This window comes from Dermacentor andersoni, chromosome 9 (assembly GCF_023375885.2).
Source record: "Dermacentor andersoni chromosome 9, qqDerAnde1_hic_scaffold, whole genome shotgun sequence".
In the NCBI taxonomy this organism is placed as follows: domain Eukaryota; kingdom Metazoa; phylum Arthropoda; class Arachnida; order Ixodida; family Ixodidae; genus Dermacentor; species Dermacentor andersoni.
Window position 1 is genome coordinate 22,264,935 of NC_092822.1, and position 16,395 is coordinate 22,281,329.

The 16,395-nt window shown below is 48.3% G+C and overlaps 1 protein-coding gene across 3 annotated transcripts in view; it reads right to left on the minus strand.

Moving 5' to 3' along the window:
• Window positions 1-16,395, minus strand: part of mon2 (Mon2 homolog, regulator of endosome-to-Golgi trafficking) — a 215,939-nt gene that overhangs the window by 133,251 nt on the left and 66,293 nt on the right. The gene's annotated exons all lie outside the window — the stretch shown is intronic.

The window sequence follows — 16,395 nt, forward strand, 5'->3', positions numbered from 1 at the left end:
CATCATTGGTTTCAACGAGCGTCTTTACTCGGGTGTAGTTAATTGTTTTATAGACGAACAAGAACTGCACTGCATTATGGAGGAAAGAAACAGGTGAATTAGCACGTTTAGAATACTTTTCTCGCGCCAAGTTTCCCCCGCCCCTATACTCCGGGAAACACAGTGAAATCCGTGACCTCGCAATGACGTCCCGGCGGTGAGGGTTCCATGGGATATTAAAAAGAACGGCGGTTTCAGCTTCATTTATCACTAGTAACAACCGAACCTTTCTCCGCCAAATGAATGAAAAATGGGGCTTTTAAACAACTTTCCGTTCGGTTGATTAAACCTTAACCCTATCTTCACGCTTCTGCAACGGCACAACAGTCAATTATTCTGTTGATCAACCTAACGCTTCCGTTATTCCACCTTTAACACTGCTTGACAGAGGCGATCATAATAGGTGAAAGGTCAGTCAACGGTAAAAGTGGATGTCTTGCTAAAACATTGGGTTGGGTTAACGCTTGTCCATTTGTCACTGCATAAGCATTTAACCGTTACGTTGTTTAACCAAAACTAAGACTTGTGCAATAGCAAAACAGCCACTCCTGCAGATCATCCTTTAGCCTATAACGTTTCTGTAAAGCAAACTTTAACCTAACCTTCACTATCGGAAGCGCTACAGGTGTGGAAGGATTTTTATGCCTAATGTAATAAATTCAAGTGGAAACGAAAAATATTCGAGACCTGTTTTGCGACCACGTGTCCTCATCTGAACCAATGTAGCAGGGACGTCACTGCACTTTCCCACAAGGCTTTTCAGATAACAGCTTTTTCAGATAGCAGATGTAATTAGAAATCAATGCCAGGAATAGGTTCCCTTGACTATATATAGTATTAAACAACTTGCTGTACGTAATCTTGCGTGCTTCCAATATACATCAACGTACGGTAGCAGGAATACGATGCAGGATCCCCGAAAACTCAAGTTCAAATCGGCTAAAGAAAAGAGGCATGAAAGACGCCATCTGGGTCACTCGATCTTCTTTACTGACACAAAAAGAATGAGTTCAGAACTCAATATGAATGTGATCTCTTTTTAATTTTACTTTTATAAGGAGACATCGTTGGGATGACCGTACATAGGTCTTAAAATAGGCTCAATTTCGTCCCTTAACATGAAAACACCAAGTTAATCGACGTAAGGTTAAAGGTTAACATAAGCGTTATAGGTTCGTTAACACTAAGAGTAAATGTCGTAATTTTGCAGTAGGGTAAAGCTGAAGTGACACAGCGTTCTCTTTCTGTGTGTTCCCCATAAACCTTAGTTTAATTAACGTAAGGTTAAAGGTTACCGTAAGCGTTACAACGTAACGTTACCACAAGCGTTACAGTCAACTGTTAATCTAACGGCACGAGTGAGTGGACGTTCCGATCTTACGGAAGCGTTGTGTTGGCTATAGGTTAAAGCGATTCAGCGTTGTTATATGCCTAGCGTTCCCTTACAATATCGGCGAAAAAGGGGGGGGAGGCGGTAACCCCGAGCGACGATGAGCCCATGGCGCTACGCAGTAAACAAGGCAGGGCTGGTGCGCCTGCTGCGGCGTCGACGACGGCGAATTGCGTCGACCGAGGCCGGATGTTCGTTCCGGCTCCAAGGGACCTTGACACAGAGACGGCACGAATCGATACGCCAAACAAACGCACTGGCGACGGCGGCAGCGGGGAGAGGGGGATACAGAACACAGGGAAAGGGTGAAAGAGAGGAAAAAAACACAGCACTGCTTCCTGGTCCACCGCCACCACGAACCCGCATATAATGCTCGACCGTTAACAAAAAAAGAAACAAATGAAAACAGTAACAAGGAGAAACGACTGGCGCAAGCTTTCTCTTTCTCTCTCTCTCACTCTTTTTTTTATCGTTAATCTCGGAACTTTATTTTATTTTTTTTCGGTCGTTCTCACGCAGCGCGAGCATCGCGAAGCCTTCGCAATGTAGAAGTAAATAACGCGAAGGCCACAGCGGTAGAGGCGATACATACGCGACGATGACGACGTCATTTTAAGGGATATATAATTGCAGTTTACGAGTATATCTAGCGTGTATATACGCGTAATGTTTTTAAAAGATTTTTTCCTTCTTTTTTTAACTATCATGCCATCTCTTATACCTTGCATATAACTTCTCCCAAGCTTTAGTCGGCGCACGTCGAATTTTGGTTTCGTATTTGAAATTGCTTAAACCCCAATGTATTCTTTCCCGTACGCTCAAACTACTCTCTAAAGTAATAATAATAATAATAATAATAATAATAATAATAATAATAATAATAATAATAATAATAATAATGTGAGCGAAATGAAAAATGAAATGTTCGCCAGCCGCGCAGGTGCGTTTAAAGACCATAACATTTCCTGCAAAAATTAACGCATAGTACAGGTAACTATGGCCATAGCCAGCTGCAAGTATATGCGGCACACCTAGCCCGAGGCTATGGATTCTGGCCTCGTTACTAAGTTATATATTTTTTGTTTATTACATATTCCACGCTAAATGATCCTTGCTGTTGCCTACTAATTTCTACATATTTGTCCGATAAAAAAAAAAAATACCGACATTTGTTATATATATATATATATATATATATATATATATATATATATATCGGTACTGCAACTGCGACACCTCTTTCGTTACCTCGGAGTTTTTCACGGTGTCTCATTTGTACAGGGCGCTGTAGGGACCCAGTCACGCTTGTTCAAGGCTTTTTCTTTTTTTTGACGCACCCCCGAAACATCACGTGACACACGAATAAAGTGATTTTATACAGATTTTGAATATGACTGGGAAACACACAGCTTAATAACGTTTAATTAAGGAAAGCCACTCCTTATACCATGAGAGGTGAGCTCGGTAAGCGAGACGCGAAAATGTAGGACTTGTGGCGACACCACCGTGAACTTCCCGCACTAGCTGACAACCATGACGTCATAAACTTCAACGACGTCGTCTGTTTCAGTTTATTCAGACAAACATGGCCTGGGTTGAAAGGACTAAAGGGAGATGAACTCTGCCTGACTCCACGCAAGGTGATACACAATATGATACACTTCCACAGGCATCTGACTTCATGTTCGGTATACGAATATTACATAATCGTTTCCGAAAAAAAGCTTTGAAAGAAGACACTGCATGAAGCCAATGCGCGCAGCATCACGTGCGAGGAGTCGGGCGGATTCGTGATATGCGTCGGACGTTTCAGCGTTAGCGTCACCACCGCGGCGGCGTCCGTTCAACCTCGGCACAGATAACAGAAATAACTCGACCCGAGTTTCCTGTCGTTGAGGAGGCAACGAGGAACGCCACCTGAACTCATTCGTTCCTCCTCTGTCGTCACGCGTTTTCTCATTGTTATATGTATATTCACAATCCCTTGTTACGCCAACCATGTAACGCGAACAAACGGCACTGTTTTTCGCCGCCGCCGCTACAGAGAACAATGCCACACATACCGTTCTTTCTCCGCAGTACCGTGCAACGCTGCGGAAGGCTGCGCAGCAGGCGTGAACCAGTCCGCGAGGGGGCAATGTCGTCAAACACCCGTCAATGAGCCTCCCGCTGAAACTACTGCAGGGAACTTGGACGTTGGGATCGTCCATGCGTATTCACCAGTAATTATATACCCGTAATACAAGCCGTGGCTCGAATTACGGGCGTTGCGATCGTCCATGCTTATTCACCCGTAATTCAAGCCGTGGCTTGAATTACGGGTACATATGGTGCTTGTGGCTCCGGGCGTTTTTCGTGGTCTGTACTGATCGTTATTTTATTGCGATATATTTATTGCTAGCACAGTGGGTAGAAGAGGCAGCGAACATCGTATATGTTATGCCTGCCCCGCGCGGCCGATACGCGCATGCGCGCTGTGGCTTAAAGGCGTTCCTGCTGGTGAGCCCGAGGTCGCGAGTTCGGACTCCCGCCCGAGCGCTTTCCGGCGAGGGAGGAACCGAAAAAAAAAAAAAAGAAAGCTAACCGATTTAGATTTAGGTGCATGCTGAATAGCACCCAGGCGGCCAAAATGAACCCGGAGACATTGACTGTATATACGATGTCCCTAATAACCCAGTGTGTGCTGGTTCGGGACGCTAAGCCCCTCAATTTAACACGCACACACCCACGCAAAAGAAAACAGACTTAATGAATGAAAAAAAAAAATGAGTGAATGAATAAACTAACGAAAGAAAGAAAGGAAGGAAGGAAGGAAGGAAGGAAGGGAAGGAACGAAAGAAACAGTCCCCCAAGTATTCTCAACGGGCTGTTGCGCACCTTTCTTCTTTCCAAAGTGACTTGTCGATCCCGCGAGCTGGCATTAGCCGGCACGTGATTTACTCATAAAGAGTTAAAGAAACAGGAAGTGGTGTTACACTGGCTATGTCCACCACTGATCTCTCTCTCTCTCTCTCTCTCTCTCGTGCATGACCACTATACAACAAATCGAGTCGCGTATTCAATAACTCTGCTGTGCTCTGTAACTCTGTAACTGTGCCCACAGTTACATGTTGAACCGGCCGAGAAGCGGAAGGTGCGCCCCCTCCCCCCCCCCCCTCTTATGCACGGGCCGTTGTCCCCCTCCCCTCCGCGCGAACGAACCGCCGCGATATCTGTGCACGCGGCTCGCGCGTCGCAACCGGCCGCCGATCGTGTGCAACAACACGCGGCATCCCGCGCATTCATCACCACCCGAGTCAATGTCAGACAAGGCGGCGAGATCGACGAGAGAGAGAGAGAGGGTAACGTATGCGACGCTGAAAGCAGCAAAGCATCCCGACCTTTCGAGTAGCCAAACGGCGAGCGCGCAAGAATGAAAAGCGCCGGCGATAAACCCAAAAAGCGCTCAACGGAAGAGGAAGGAGCAACAGAGAGAGAGAGAGAAAGAGAGAGAGACAAAGCCGTTCGCACCCGTACCCAAATAAGACGCGCGCAATGCGTCGCTTCGCGATTGTCAGCGTCGGTAGCGCTACGTGCATGCTCGTTGCCGACTCCGGACGTTATGCAGAGGCGGCTTTTTTTTTTTCTTTTTTTCCAGAGTCGCGGCGCGAATCTTCTCACCCCTCGAGTTGTTTTTCACGTCGGCGGGACGGCTGCACCGGGGCATCGCTCGAAGAATGACGCTTCACGCGATTGCACGGCCGGGACAGGGTCACCGAGAGGAATAGTGCAACGATAAAGAGCTCGGCGACAAATTGAGGCGCCCGTCTTGCAACGGTTCGGAAAGCGAACCGTTCGCGCCTGCGCGTGCTCTCGGGTGATTGGTCAGAATCGGGATTTCGTCAGCAACAACGCGATCCCGGCCAATGACGAGAATAAATGAATGAAACTTTCATTTGGCCACGTACGACGTGATCTCGCTTGTTGGCTCCAGCACTGCGCAACGAACGGCGTTTTCCTTATAAACAGCCGGGTTTGCAAATTTGTTCAGTCTGGCTCGGGTGAGTGGGGTCTTCGAGATGAAGAAACGGTTAATCATGCGAAGGCCAAGGGGACGGTTGGCTTTCCGAACAGTAGTAAGAGAGCGCTCCAACTGAAGAATTCAGTACACGAGCTCCGGCCACAGAACCGCGGTGTATACATCTGCCCTGTGAGACGTAACAACGTGCTGCAAGACACTGCAGTCGAACGCCTTTACAACGAACGCCTCCACAAAAAAGTGACCTGTATAACGAAGGAGTGATTCTGTCCATGGGTTCTATTGAGAGCTGTGCCTTGCGCGACCATTACAACGAAGTTACCTGTATAACGAATGATTTCAGATGCCCGAAGCATTTCGTTATAAAGGCGTTCGACTGTATAGTCCCCGAGAGACGCTGGTGTAATGAAAGAAGTTCCGTTCAACCGTGACGTGGAAGTCTCCGTTCACTGTATGGGACAGCGGTCAGGTGGGGGACAGCGGTCAGGTGGTGGACAACCTGAACACGCACTGACAAATGTTGTGGCATTGTACGGTTCTAATTTGATGATGCGAAATGTTCTACGCCGTGCTTTGGTTTCACGTTTAAAAAGAAAGAAAGAAGAAGAAGAAGCAAGTGGACAAAATTGATTCGGAGCCCTCAACCACAGAGCGTCTGAAAGTATCGACATTGATTTAAGACGGTAAGCGCAAGCACGTCGATCGATCGGTAGTTCAATCAAATATCCATCTAGCATGTTCCCTAGCACTATATATGAAGCTGTTGTCATAAAGAACACGCTTTAGGTTCGCGGATGTCGCAGGGCTTACATGCGGTATACGCCTGAGTAAATCCTCACCTCAAGACAACGTTCCCTATAAGGCAATCACTTCCCTAAATAAAACAATCGCAGCACTTCGAGACTGTTGCTCCGAACAACTGCGCCAGTGCGTCCGCTGCAAACTCAATCGTTCTCTCCCAGGTTCTTGTATGCTTTGTTCGGACGTGTCAACGCCGCCATTATATACAGATAGCTTGGAGGGCACTGCCACAAATTACCCGACACGCACAATGATATCGGTCACATTCGATCGAGTACTCTGCAATCCAACATTTTCCGGTTTCCCGCCGAGCGGTCCTGCATACTTGGTCCTGGTATTTGTGGCGGTCGAGCATTTCTTTACCCTCCGCTATTCATTCCACTACCGCCGTAAGTATACTTGTGGCACTTCTTCAATTGTGAGTTTCTCTCTCTCCATCTCTCTCTCTCTCGGGAACTATTGTCAAAAATGAGGATTACAGAAAAAGAAATATACAGGAACATCCGGTGCGATGAGTAAGAGTGCATGCATGGTGTGGTAGTTCCTTTTCTGAGCAGGCCGCGCCGCACCTAACAGCAAGGGGGGCGGATTGCAGCGGCAGGTACGTCAGGTAAGAATCGCTACGGTTTGCAAAAAAATCCTCTCAAGCTCGCCGCCGGCTCAAACAAACAAGGCGACTCTTATCGCCAGAGGTACCGATAAACATTCTGCTCGGTGCTGCTGCAGACGCTCTTTCATCTGTACTTTTCTTCTTCTTTCTTTTGCCGCCGTACAGCGTTAACAATTCAGACTCCCTCCCGAGTCAGGGTGCCACAAGGCCACTGACAAAGCGCCTTTCAACGGGAAGATTCATTTGCCTGTCCTCTCCCAGGGTGTGGTGCATGCACCAAACCATATATACTTACGCAAGTGCGTAAGTGAGCTTTATCGCCCAATAGACAGCAACTTGGGTCACTGAATATGCGCCCATTATTGGCCAATAATCCGGGCCGGAATGGGCACGTGACACTGTGACACCAGTGCATAAACCTTAAGCGTACTTACATATTATGTCTTACCCGCACATAACTCTCATCGACATACTTCCTTCGACAAGCGTCGCCCTCGATAGTCGTTACACAGACAGCTAACTGATACAGCTGGGTGACGAGTTCTGCGCCCAATGTTTGCTGTGCTCGCGTCATGGATGCTATCCTCGCTAACTAAAACAAGCTTCGAGTTATTTAGGCTTCAATCTTGCGCTGTATATGCACTGGCTTTCTTTTTCTTTTTTTCGGCGCTGCCCTCTGACGCACACCACTGCGAACATTTTGGAAGGGTACATGCCGATGATTTTCGAGTCCAACATAACTCCACCGGACTCCCGAGAGACCACACCTTGTAACTAAAGCGTATCGGTATAGAGGAAGTTGTGCAACCATGCACAAGCGCCGGATTCCATTTTCTTTTTTTTTTTTCACTCTGTTGCGAATTCGCATCGCGACCCCGAACATGCGACGGCACGCAGGTGCGGCGAATGAACCGCGCGTCGACCTCCTACTTGTGTTTCAGATTCTATGTGGAAAATAAGTGAAGAGCTTTCTAGAAGCGTCCGGCTACAGCCTTGCATTGGCGATCATCGTCGATGGTTTCTATTTTCAATACTCGTAGGCGCGCGATTTAAAAGAACGATGGGAGCAGTTATGGCGACCGCACCTTTTGATTCAAGAGACGTGTAGATATTTTAACACGACAAGCAACGCCAAAGTGAAGTTCAAAAGTACAGACTGGTCCGCTAGGGACACACACAGCGATGTGTCCCGTCTGCTCCTTTCGCCGTGCTGTGTCCCGTCCGCTCCTTTCGCCGTGCTGTGTCCCGTCTGCTCCTTTCGTCGTGCTGTGTACCGTCTGCTCCTTTCACCATGCTGTACTTGTCCCGTCTGTTCCTTTCGCCGTGCTGTGTCCCGTCTGCTCCTTTCACCATGCTGTACTTGTCCCGTCTGTTCCTTTCGCCGTGCTGTGTCCCGTCTGCTCCTTTCACCATGCTGTACTTGTCCCGTCTGTTCCTTTCGCCGTGCTGTGTCCCGTCTGCTCCTTTCACCATGCTGTACTTGTCCCGTCTGTTCCTTTCGCCGTGCTGTGTCCCGTCTGCTCCTTTCACCATGCTGTACTTGTCCTGTCTGTTCCTTTCGCCGTGCTGTGTCCCGTCTGCTCCTTTCACCATGCTGTACTTGTCCCGTCTGTTCCTTTCGCCGTGCTGTGTCCCGTCTGCTCCTTTCACCATGCTGTACTTGTCCCGTCTGTTCCTTTCGCCGTGCTGTGTCCCGTCTGCTCCTTTCACCATGCTGTACTTGTCCTGTCTGTTCCTTTCGCCGTGCTGTGTCCCGTCTGCTCCTTTCACCATGCTGTACTTGTCCTGTCTGTTCCTTTCGCCGTGCTGTGTCCCGTCTGCTCCTTTCACCATGCTGTACTTGTCCCGTCTGTTCCTTTCGCCGTGCTGTGTCCCGTCTGCTCCTTTCACCATGCTGTACTTGTCCCGTCTGTTCCTTTCGCCGTGCTGTGTCCCGTCTGCTCCTTTCACCATGCTGTACTTGTCCCGTCTGTTCCTTTCGCCGTGCTGTGTCCCGTCTGCTCCTTTCACCATGCTGTACTTGTCCCGTCTGTTCCTTTCGCCGTGCTGTGTCCCGTCTGCTCCTTTCACCATGCTGTACTTGTCCCGTCTGTTCCTTTCGCCGTGCTGTGTCCCGTCTGCTCCTTTCACCATGCTGTACTTGTCCCGTCTGTTCCTTTCGCCGTGCTGTGTCCCGTCTGCTCCTTTCACCATGCTGTACTTGTCCCGTCTGTTCCTTTCGCCGTGCTGTGTCCCGTCTGCTCCTTTCACCATGCTGTACTTGTCCCGTCTGTTCCTTTCGCCGTGCTGTGTCCCGTCTGCTCCTTTCACCATGCTGTACTTGTCCCGTCTGCTCCTTTCGCCGTACTGTGTCTCGTCTGCTCCTTTCACCGTGCTTCGTCCCTTCTGCTTCCTTCGCCGTCCGCATGCTTTCGCGCTACTGTGTAAACAACGCCCAACCGTCGACGCTCTACTCTTAGGTCGCTCCGGGCACGATATACAGACTCGACTCGCGAGTGCTAGCGATTGAACAATAACGCCGCATGGCTGCACTGTTCGGAGACAAATTAAATCACTGAGCTTTTAACGCCGCCACAATGGCTACGAGAGATGCAGGGGGGAGGGAGGTTCGAGGTTCATTTCGACCACATGGGGTTCTTTAACTCGAACTTCGATCTGAGCGCACGAGCGGTTTTCTCTCTTTTTTTTTTTTTTTTTGCATACCGCCTCGATCGCGCAATTGAGCCGGCGACCTCATGCTCAAGAAAGCACAACGCGCACAGCGACGCGGCGGCTGGTCCGGACACAACGAGCGCGCTATGTTGTACCACAGCGATGACCGCAACAGCTCAGTTTTGTTATCTCGAAAGGTATAATCGGGCAGTAGCAGAGATGGTAAGTGCTCTGTTTTTATTAAAATATGCAGAAAAGAAAGGCACAGGAGAATTACTGCTGACCGCGCAGTAACTGTCTAGCCACGTATCTGCTGACACCTGAACGGCTGGTCAACAGTGGCGGAGAGGGTTGAAGGAAAGAGAGGCAGGAGAGAGGATATATATACGAAGAAAACTATTTGCATAATGTAACAGTGTGGCAAAAACAATAAATGCATGAATAAATGCGACTATGTCAAAAACGAAAAACCACAGTCCACTCGTGCTGTCACTCCGGCGATGTATCTCGTCACCAGGGAACCAAAATCAAAAATGGGCAGCATCGGGCAGCGACCAATCGAACGGCGACCGCGACTAACCGCCGATCGTCGTCGCCGTGCAAGCAACGCTGCGGTCAACAATCTTGGGGCAATACACTCACCCCGAACGGAGCGCGCGAGCGAGAGACGGAGAGCGTCGCTGACATTTTATCGGTCCTCTTTATATATCTGTTTTTTTTTTTTCTCTCTCTCCGCAAGTATCACTCCCGAGGCGCAGTGCAGTCGCCGCTGTGTTTTCTCGGTGCTTACGACCTCCGCCCCTGCAACTGCGCGCCGCTTCTCTCTCTCTTTCTTCCCTTCTCCGACGAAGCAGCAGGCCGCGACACCGCTCTCTCCGCTTGCCGAATTCGACGAAAAAAAAAGAAAACGCGACCGAATCCAAGAGCCCTTTCGCTTCAACTAAGAGGGCGGGGAGATTCAACCCTTTCCACGCGCCGAGGTCCGCCTCGCCAAAAAGAAAATGCATATCGCCTCTTCGCTCCTCTTCCTCCTCAACCGTCTCAAAATACTGCAGTTCAGATGGAGAGCATGAGAGCACCCATGCTGAGAACGAAGAGAAGACCACTGCGCGAGCACACACACGCACACACGCACGCACGCACGCCATCTCTCGCAACGCTCGTTCTGGATTTTGTTACCTTTCGTCTCTTTTCCGCGCTTATCCTCACCCGTCGTCCCTTTCTCTCGCAATGGTCGGCGGCTATTTCTCCGCTGGCTTCCCTGACAACCAGACATACAAATACGTACAAAGTACACAGCAGCCTAGCCAGCCGACCTTTCTTTTTTTTAACGCTACTCTTCGCCGTCTTCGACGACGAGCGCGGCGCGAATAAACGGTGAGATGTGGGCGGGAGGAGGAAATGTGGAAAGAGAGAGGAATGGTGGAAAGGGCGGGGGCGCACGCACGCACGGGATGACGCAAATCGAACTGTTTACCACCAGCGCACAGAGGGGCACGGCCGCGCGCGCGCGCGGCGACGACATTGCGCAAAGGGTACCCCTCTCCCCTCCCAACTGCCCTCCTTCGCCCGAGCAAAGACCGCTCCTCTCCTCAAGACCTGGGTACCGGTCGTCCCTAGGCCCAGGCAACGGCCCGCCTTCCTTTACGCGCCCAACCGCACGGGGCTTCCCGGTCACGGAGCTCACCACTACGGGAGCTCGCAGGCCTCGCTTCCTTGCTTGTCCATTCAGTAGCAGGAGCTGCAACCGCCGGCGCCGGCCGTGACCGTGGCCTTCGAGATCGCGGCTGCGCGACCTCGGAGGCCACGTCGTCAGCACAGAGTTTGTTACTAAAATTACCTAAAGGAAAATAAGCGCGATCGTTCAGCTACACCATAGCAATGAGTAGTACATGTAGAATGTTATAGTGCTCGTGGCTCCAGACGTCTGTTGCTGTATTTAAACTTCTCTTCCCTGCAACTCCTTTCCCAAAGCAGGTTAAGACGCCATCGCTATCGCAATAAAAATATCCATACCCATCTGCCTAAATTTTCAAGCTATCATAGTTTTAAAAACGCACGAAGGCGATACGTCTCCGAGTCTCGATGTGTCACGTCGCATTTATAATGGAATATTTCCTTTAAGAACGATCAATTTGCACAGTGTCACAATGTCGTTTGAAGCAAGGAGGACGAAATGTTTTAGTGAAATCCACGAATGTGCCCCCGTAAGCTGAAGTAGGCGGACCACGAGATTCGGCGATGAAGCAAATTTTCTTCTCCCGTGGACGTAACTTGAAAATATAGAACTGCGCAGTCGAAACTTCGCATGGCGTAGTTTCCGGTGCACTTGTCAATTTAAGTTCGTCCGTCTCATTTGCCAAGAAATTCAGTCTTTTTTTTTTTTTCGGCGAGTCTGTCGCACGCATACTTTTCCTCAGAGGTGTGCTTCATCATCATCATCAACAACATCATCATAAGAATATTTTATGTCCACTACAGGACGAAGGCCTCTCCAATTACCTGTCCTGCGAGCTCCAATTACCTGTCATGCGCCAACCGATTCCAGCTAGCGCCTGCGAATTTCTTAATTTCAACACTCCACCTAGTCTTCTACCGTTCTCGACTGCGCTTCCCTTTCTGCGCACCCATTCTGTAACCCTAACGGTCCACCAGATATCTCACCTACGCGTTACATGACCTGCCAGCTCCATTTCATTTCTTTTAATGTCAATTAAATATCAGCTATCCCTTTTTGCTCTCTGATCCACCACCGCTCTCTTGCTGTCTCTTAACGTCACGCCTAACATTCTTCGTTCCATCGCCCTTCGTGCGGTCCGTAACTTGTTTTCGAGCTTCTTTGTCAGTCTCCAAGTTTCTGCCCCATATGTCAGCACCGGTAGAATGCATTGATTGTAAACGTTTCTTTTTAATGATAATGGTAAGCTTCCAGTCAGGATCTGACAATGTCTACCGAATGCACCCCAAGCCATTTTTATTCATCTGCGAATTTCCTTCTCATGATCAGAGTTCCCCCCTGTGAGTAATTGACTTAGATAAACGTACTCCTTCACAAACTCTAGAGGCTGACTGGCGATCTTGAACTCTTGTTCCCTTGTCCAGATATTGATCATTATCTTTGTCTTCTGCATATTCACCTTCCCCAACCTCACTCTTATACTCTCTCTGTTCAGGTCCTCAATCATCTGTTGTAACTCGTCCCCAGTGTTGCCGAACAGGACAATGTCATCTACAAATCGAAGGTTGCTGAGATATTCGCCGTTAATCCTTACTCCTAAGCCTTCCCAGTTTAATAGCTTGAATACTGCTTCCAAGCAAGCAGTGAATAGCATTGGAGAGATTCTGTCGCCACGTCTGAGCCCTTTCTTTATCGGTACTTTCCTACTTTTCTTGTGGAGAATTAAGGTACCCGTGGAATCTCTGCAGATACTTTTTTTAAGATATTTACGTAAGCGTCCTGTACTCCTTAATTACGTAATGCCTCTATGAATGATGGTATCTCGACCGAATCAAATGCCTTTTCTTAATCTATGAAAGCCATATAGAGAGGCTGATTGTACTCTGTGTATTTCTCGATTACCTTATTCATGACATGGATGCGATCCATTGTAAATTATCTCTTCCTGAAATCTGCCTGTTCCCTTGGTTGACTAACGTCCAGTGTTGCCCTTATTCTATTGAAGATTTTCTTGGTGAATATTTTATATAATATTGGAAGTAAGCTAATGGGCCTATAATTTTTCAACTCTTTAGCGTCCCCTTTCTGTGGATTAGTATAAAGTTGGCATTCTTCCAGTTATCTGGGACCCTTGAAGTCGACAGACAGTTCGTATAAAGGGCCGCTTGTTTTTCAAGCATTATGTCTCTACCATCTTTGATTAAATCAACTGGTAGACCATCTTCTTCTGCTACTTTTCCCCATTTCACGTCTTGCAAGGCCCTTCTAACTTCTTAACTATCGCTAGTTATAGAAGGAGCCTCTGTAACCTGTCCATTACTACTTCGAATAGCGGTATCGTGGCTTCTTTGGGAAGAATAGAATTCTTCCGCTGCTATTGCTATATGTTCGAGATTCGAGATTACTGATAAAATTACCCTGCCTATCTTTCAGTGCATACATCTTGGTTTGTCCGATGCCTAGTTTCCTTCTCACTGTTTTCAGGCTGAGTCCATTTTTTGATGCTTCCTGAGTCTGTCTCATGTTATAATTTCGAATACCGCCCCCCCCCCCTTTTTTTTCTCTCTCTTTTTTGATCATTTCTCACTGCTCCGCGAATTCTATCTTATCGCTTGAGTTGGACACTTTCATTCATTGCCGTTTCTTCATTAGGTCATTAGTTACTTGGGAGAGCTTACCTACTGGTTGCCTTGGTGCCTAGTTACGGTTTCATTCATCGCATCTATGTCATCTTCATCTCTCTGTTCTAAGGCTGCATGTTTGATTGCAAGTACCAGCCTGAATTTGTCTGCTTTTACCCTTACTGCCTCTAAGTTGGCCTGTTTCTTCTTGACCAATTTTACTCTTTTCAAATTGAGGTGAATCCTAGCCCTCACTAACCTTTGATCACTGCACCTTTACCTTACCTAACACTTCTACATCCTGCACTATGCTGGAATCAGAAGAAAGTACGAAATCAATTTCATTTCTTGTTTCACCATTAGGGCTTTTCCATGACGACTTTTTGTTCCAACGCTTCCTGAAGAAGTTGCTCATTATTCCTACCCTATTCCTTTCCGCGAATTCTACCAAGATCTCTCCTCCAGTGTCCCTAGAATCCACGCCGTAGTTGCCAATTGCTTGTTCACCAGCCTGCTTTTCCCCCACTTTTGCATTTAAGTCGCCCATGACTACAGTATACTGAGTTTGCACTTTTCGCATCGCTAATTCAACATCTTCATAAAATTGTTCTATTCCTTCTTCATCGTGACTGGAGGGTGGAGCGTAGGTTTGTACTACTTTTATTCTACACCTCCTATTCAACTTTATTACGACTACTGCTACCCGCTCATTAATGCAGTAGAATTGTTGCCCGCTATGTCCTTATGGATTAGGAATCCTACTCAGAACTGCTTCTTATCTGGCAGTCCTCTATAGCAGAGGACGTGGCCGTTTGTTAGCCACTGTACAAGTCTCACCAGTTCTTCTAACCTCACTAAGGCCAACGATATCCCAAACAATGCCTGACAGTTCCTTAAAGAGTTCTGCTAGGCTATAGCTTCACTCGAGAGGGTTCGGGTGTTAAACGTTGCGAGGGTCAGTTTCCATTGGCGGCCTAGCTGTCCAGGTCCAGAGGCGGGTCTACCATCGTACTTACAGCTTCCGTAGGCACTATACGAGAAATCTTGTAGAAAGCTATGGCCATGTCATACGTCTAACATATGCCCACAGCTGCAGCAGATCGCCGACGCGCACCTACACACATACACATCCGTGCTGCGCACATTTTCTGCACGCACATTTTCTGCACGCACATCTGTGTCGAAACACCCGAGTCGCAGTAATCTTTTCTCTTCTTTGCTTTATCTCTTTTTTTTTCATTCTTTCTCCCGCTACGATTTGCGCGAAATCAATCATACCGAAAACAAGCTACAGCCGCCCACGCAACGTGGAAATCATCCGAAATGTCACGAAGGATGGCAAAAAAGAAAAAAGAAAACAGAGTGCGCTCTGCTGCAAGGAAGTGTCACGTCGTCAGATCTCTCCGCTGTTTCAAGCGTTACAAAACGAGTCTACGATTTCGGTAATCCTTACAATATGTTTGATTCATAAGCCTGGCTTCCCAATTCAGGGACGGCGAAAGGCAAACGTCACAGACACATTGTCGCCGGACAATTGTCGAGCGCGAGCTACACTCCGTGGCAATAGATTTGTCAGCGTAGCACTCTGTTCAGACTGTAAATATTCGCTTATATTACGCCAGGAAGTAGTTTCCGATGTGAAAATAGAAGTAACGTTGCTATTATGGGCGCCGACTCTCGTGTTTCGTAACCACCACAAAGTCAAAGAAGACAAATAAGAAACTGAATATCATATCATTCCAACAGTAGGAAATAATGAAGCAACTTCGTGCGGTTCGATCAGCAAAGTAGAGGTCACGCGGGCGAAATGAGGAAGCATTCCACGCGTAAACTCCTCTTGGAGTTGTCTACGTATGCGTACGTACTGAGCCACTTGCTCATCCCCGCGCAGCTCGGTGTCATTTTCAATGTTATGAAACTTTATCCGGCCAGTACAAACGACAGCGCTGTGGCGACACGAACTGGTGAGAACGGCGGCGCAAGGTGCATTGATAACGCAAGCAAAGTGCTGCAGGAGGCGGTGCAAGGTGCGCTGATGACGTTCCGATCATTATGTGCCGTTATCACTCTTTAGCGCCTTATCAATCCGCGTCGAACCATTATTTATTTATTCATTCACGTTACCCATAAAGGCCTTCAAGGAGAGGGTATTACATAGGGGGGGGGGGGGGGTGCGATACACCTTTTAATAAACGCGATACATTTCAGTAATAAATGTAATAAAAGATAAGGCATCACCGTGGACCAGCGGCGGCGGCGCGGGCCCAATCTCGAACGCGACCTGCGGCGGGGACTGAGTGCGGCCAGTGCTGATAGCTTCGTGTGAGCTGTGTTCATCGCCACTTCCCGTTGAAGACGCACGAGCCCATATCCTGAAAGCAATCTGTGAAAGGGGCAGGGTTTCGGCGTGTGCTGAGAGCTTCGCCAGCGCTGTGTTCTCGCCGCTTCGTTCGCGTTGAAGCGACAAGCGGCACGGAGGTAAAGTCGCTCGCTGCTGCGGGCTCTATATTGAAAGCGATCGTCCTACGTGACGGACGGACGGACGGACGGACGGACGGTCGGTTTCATTTAGTTGGGTGAACATTA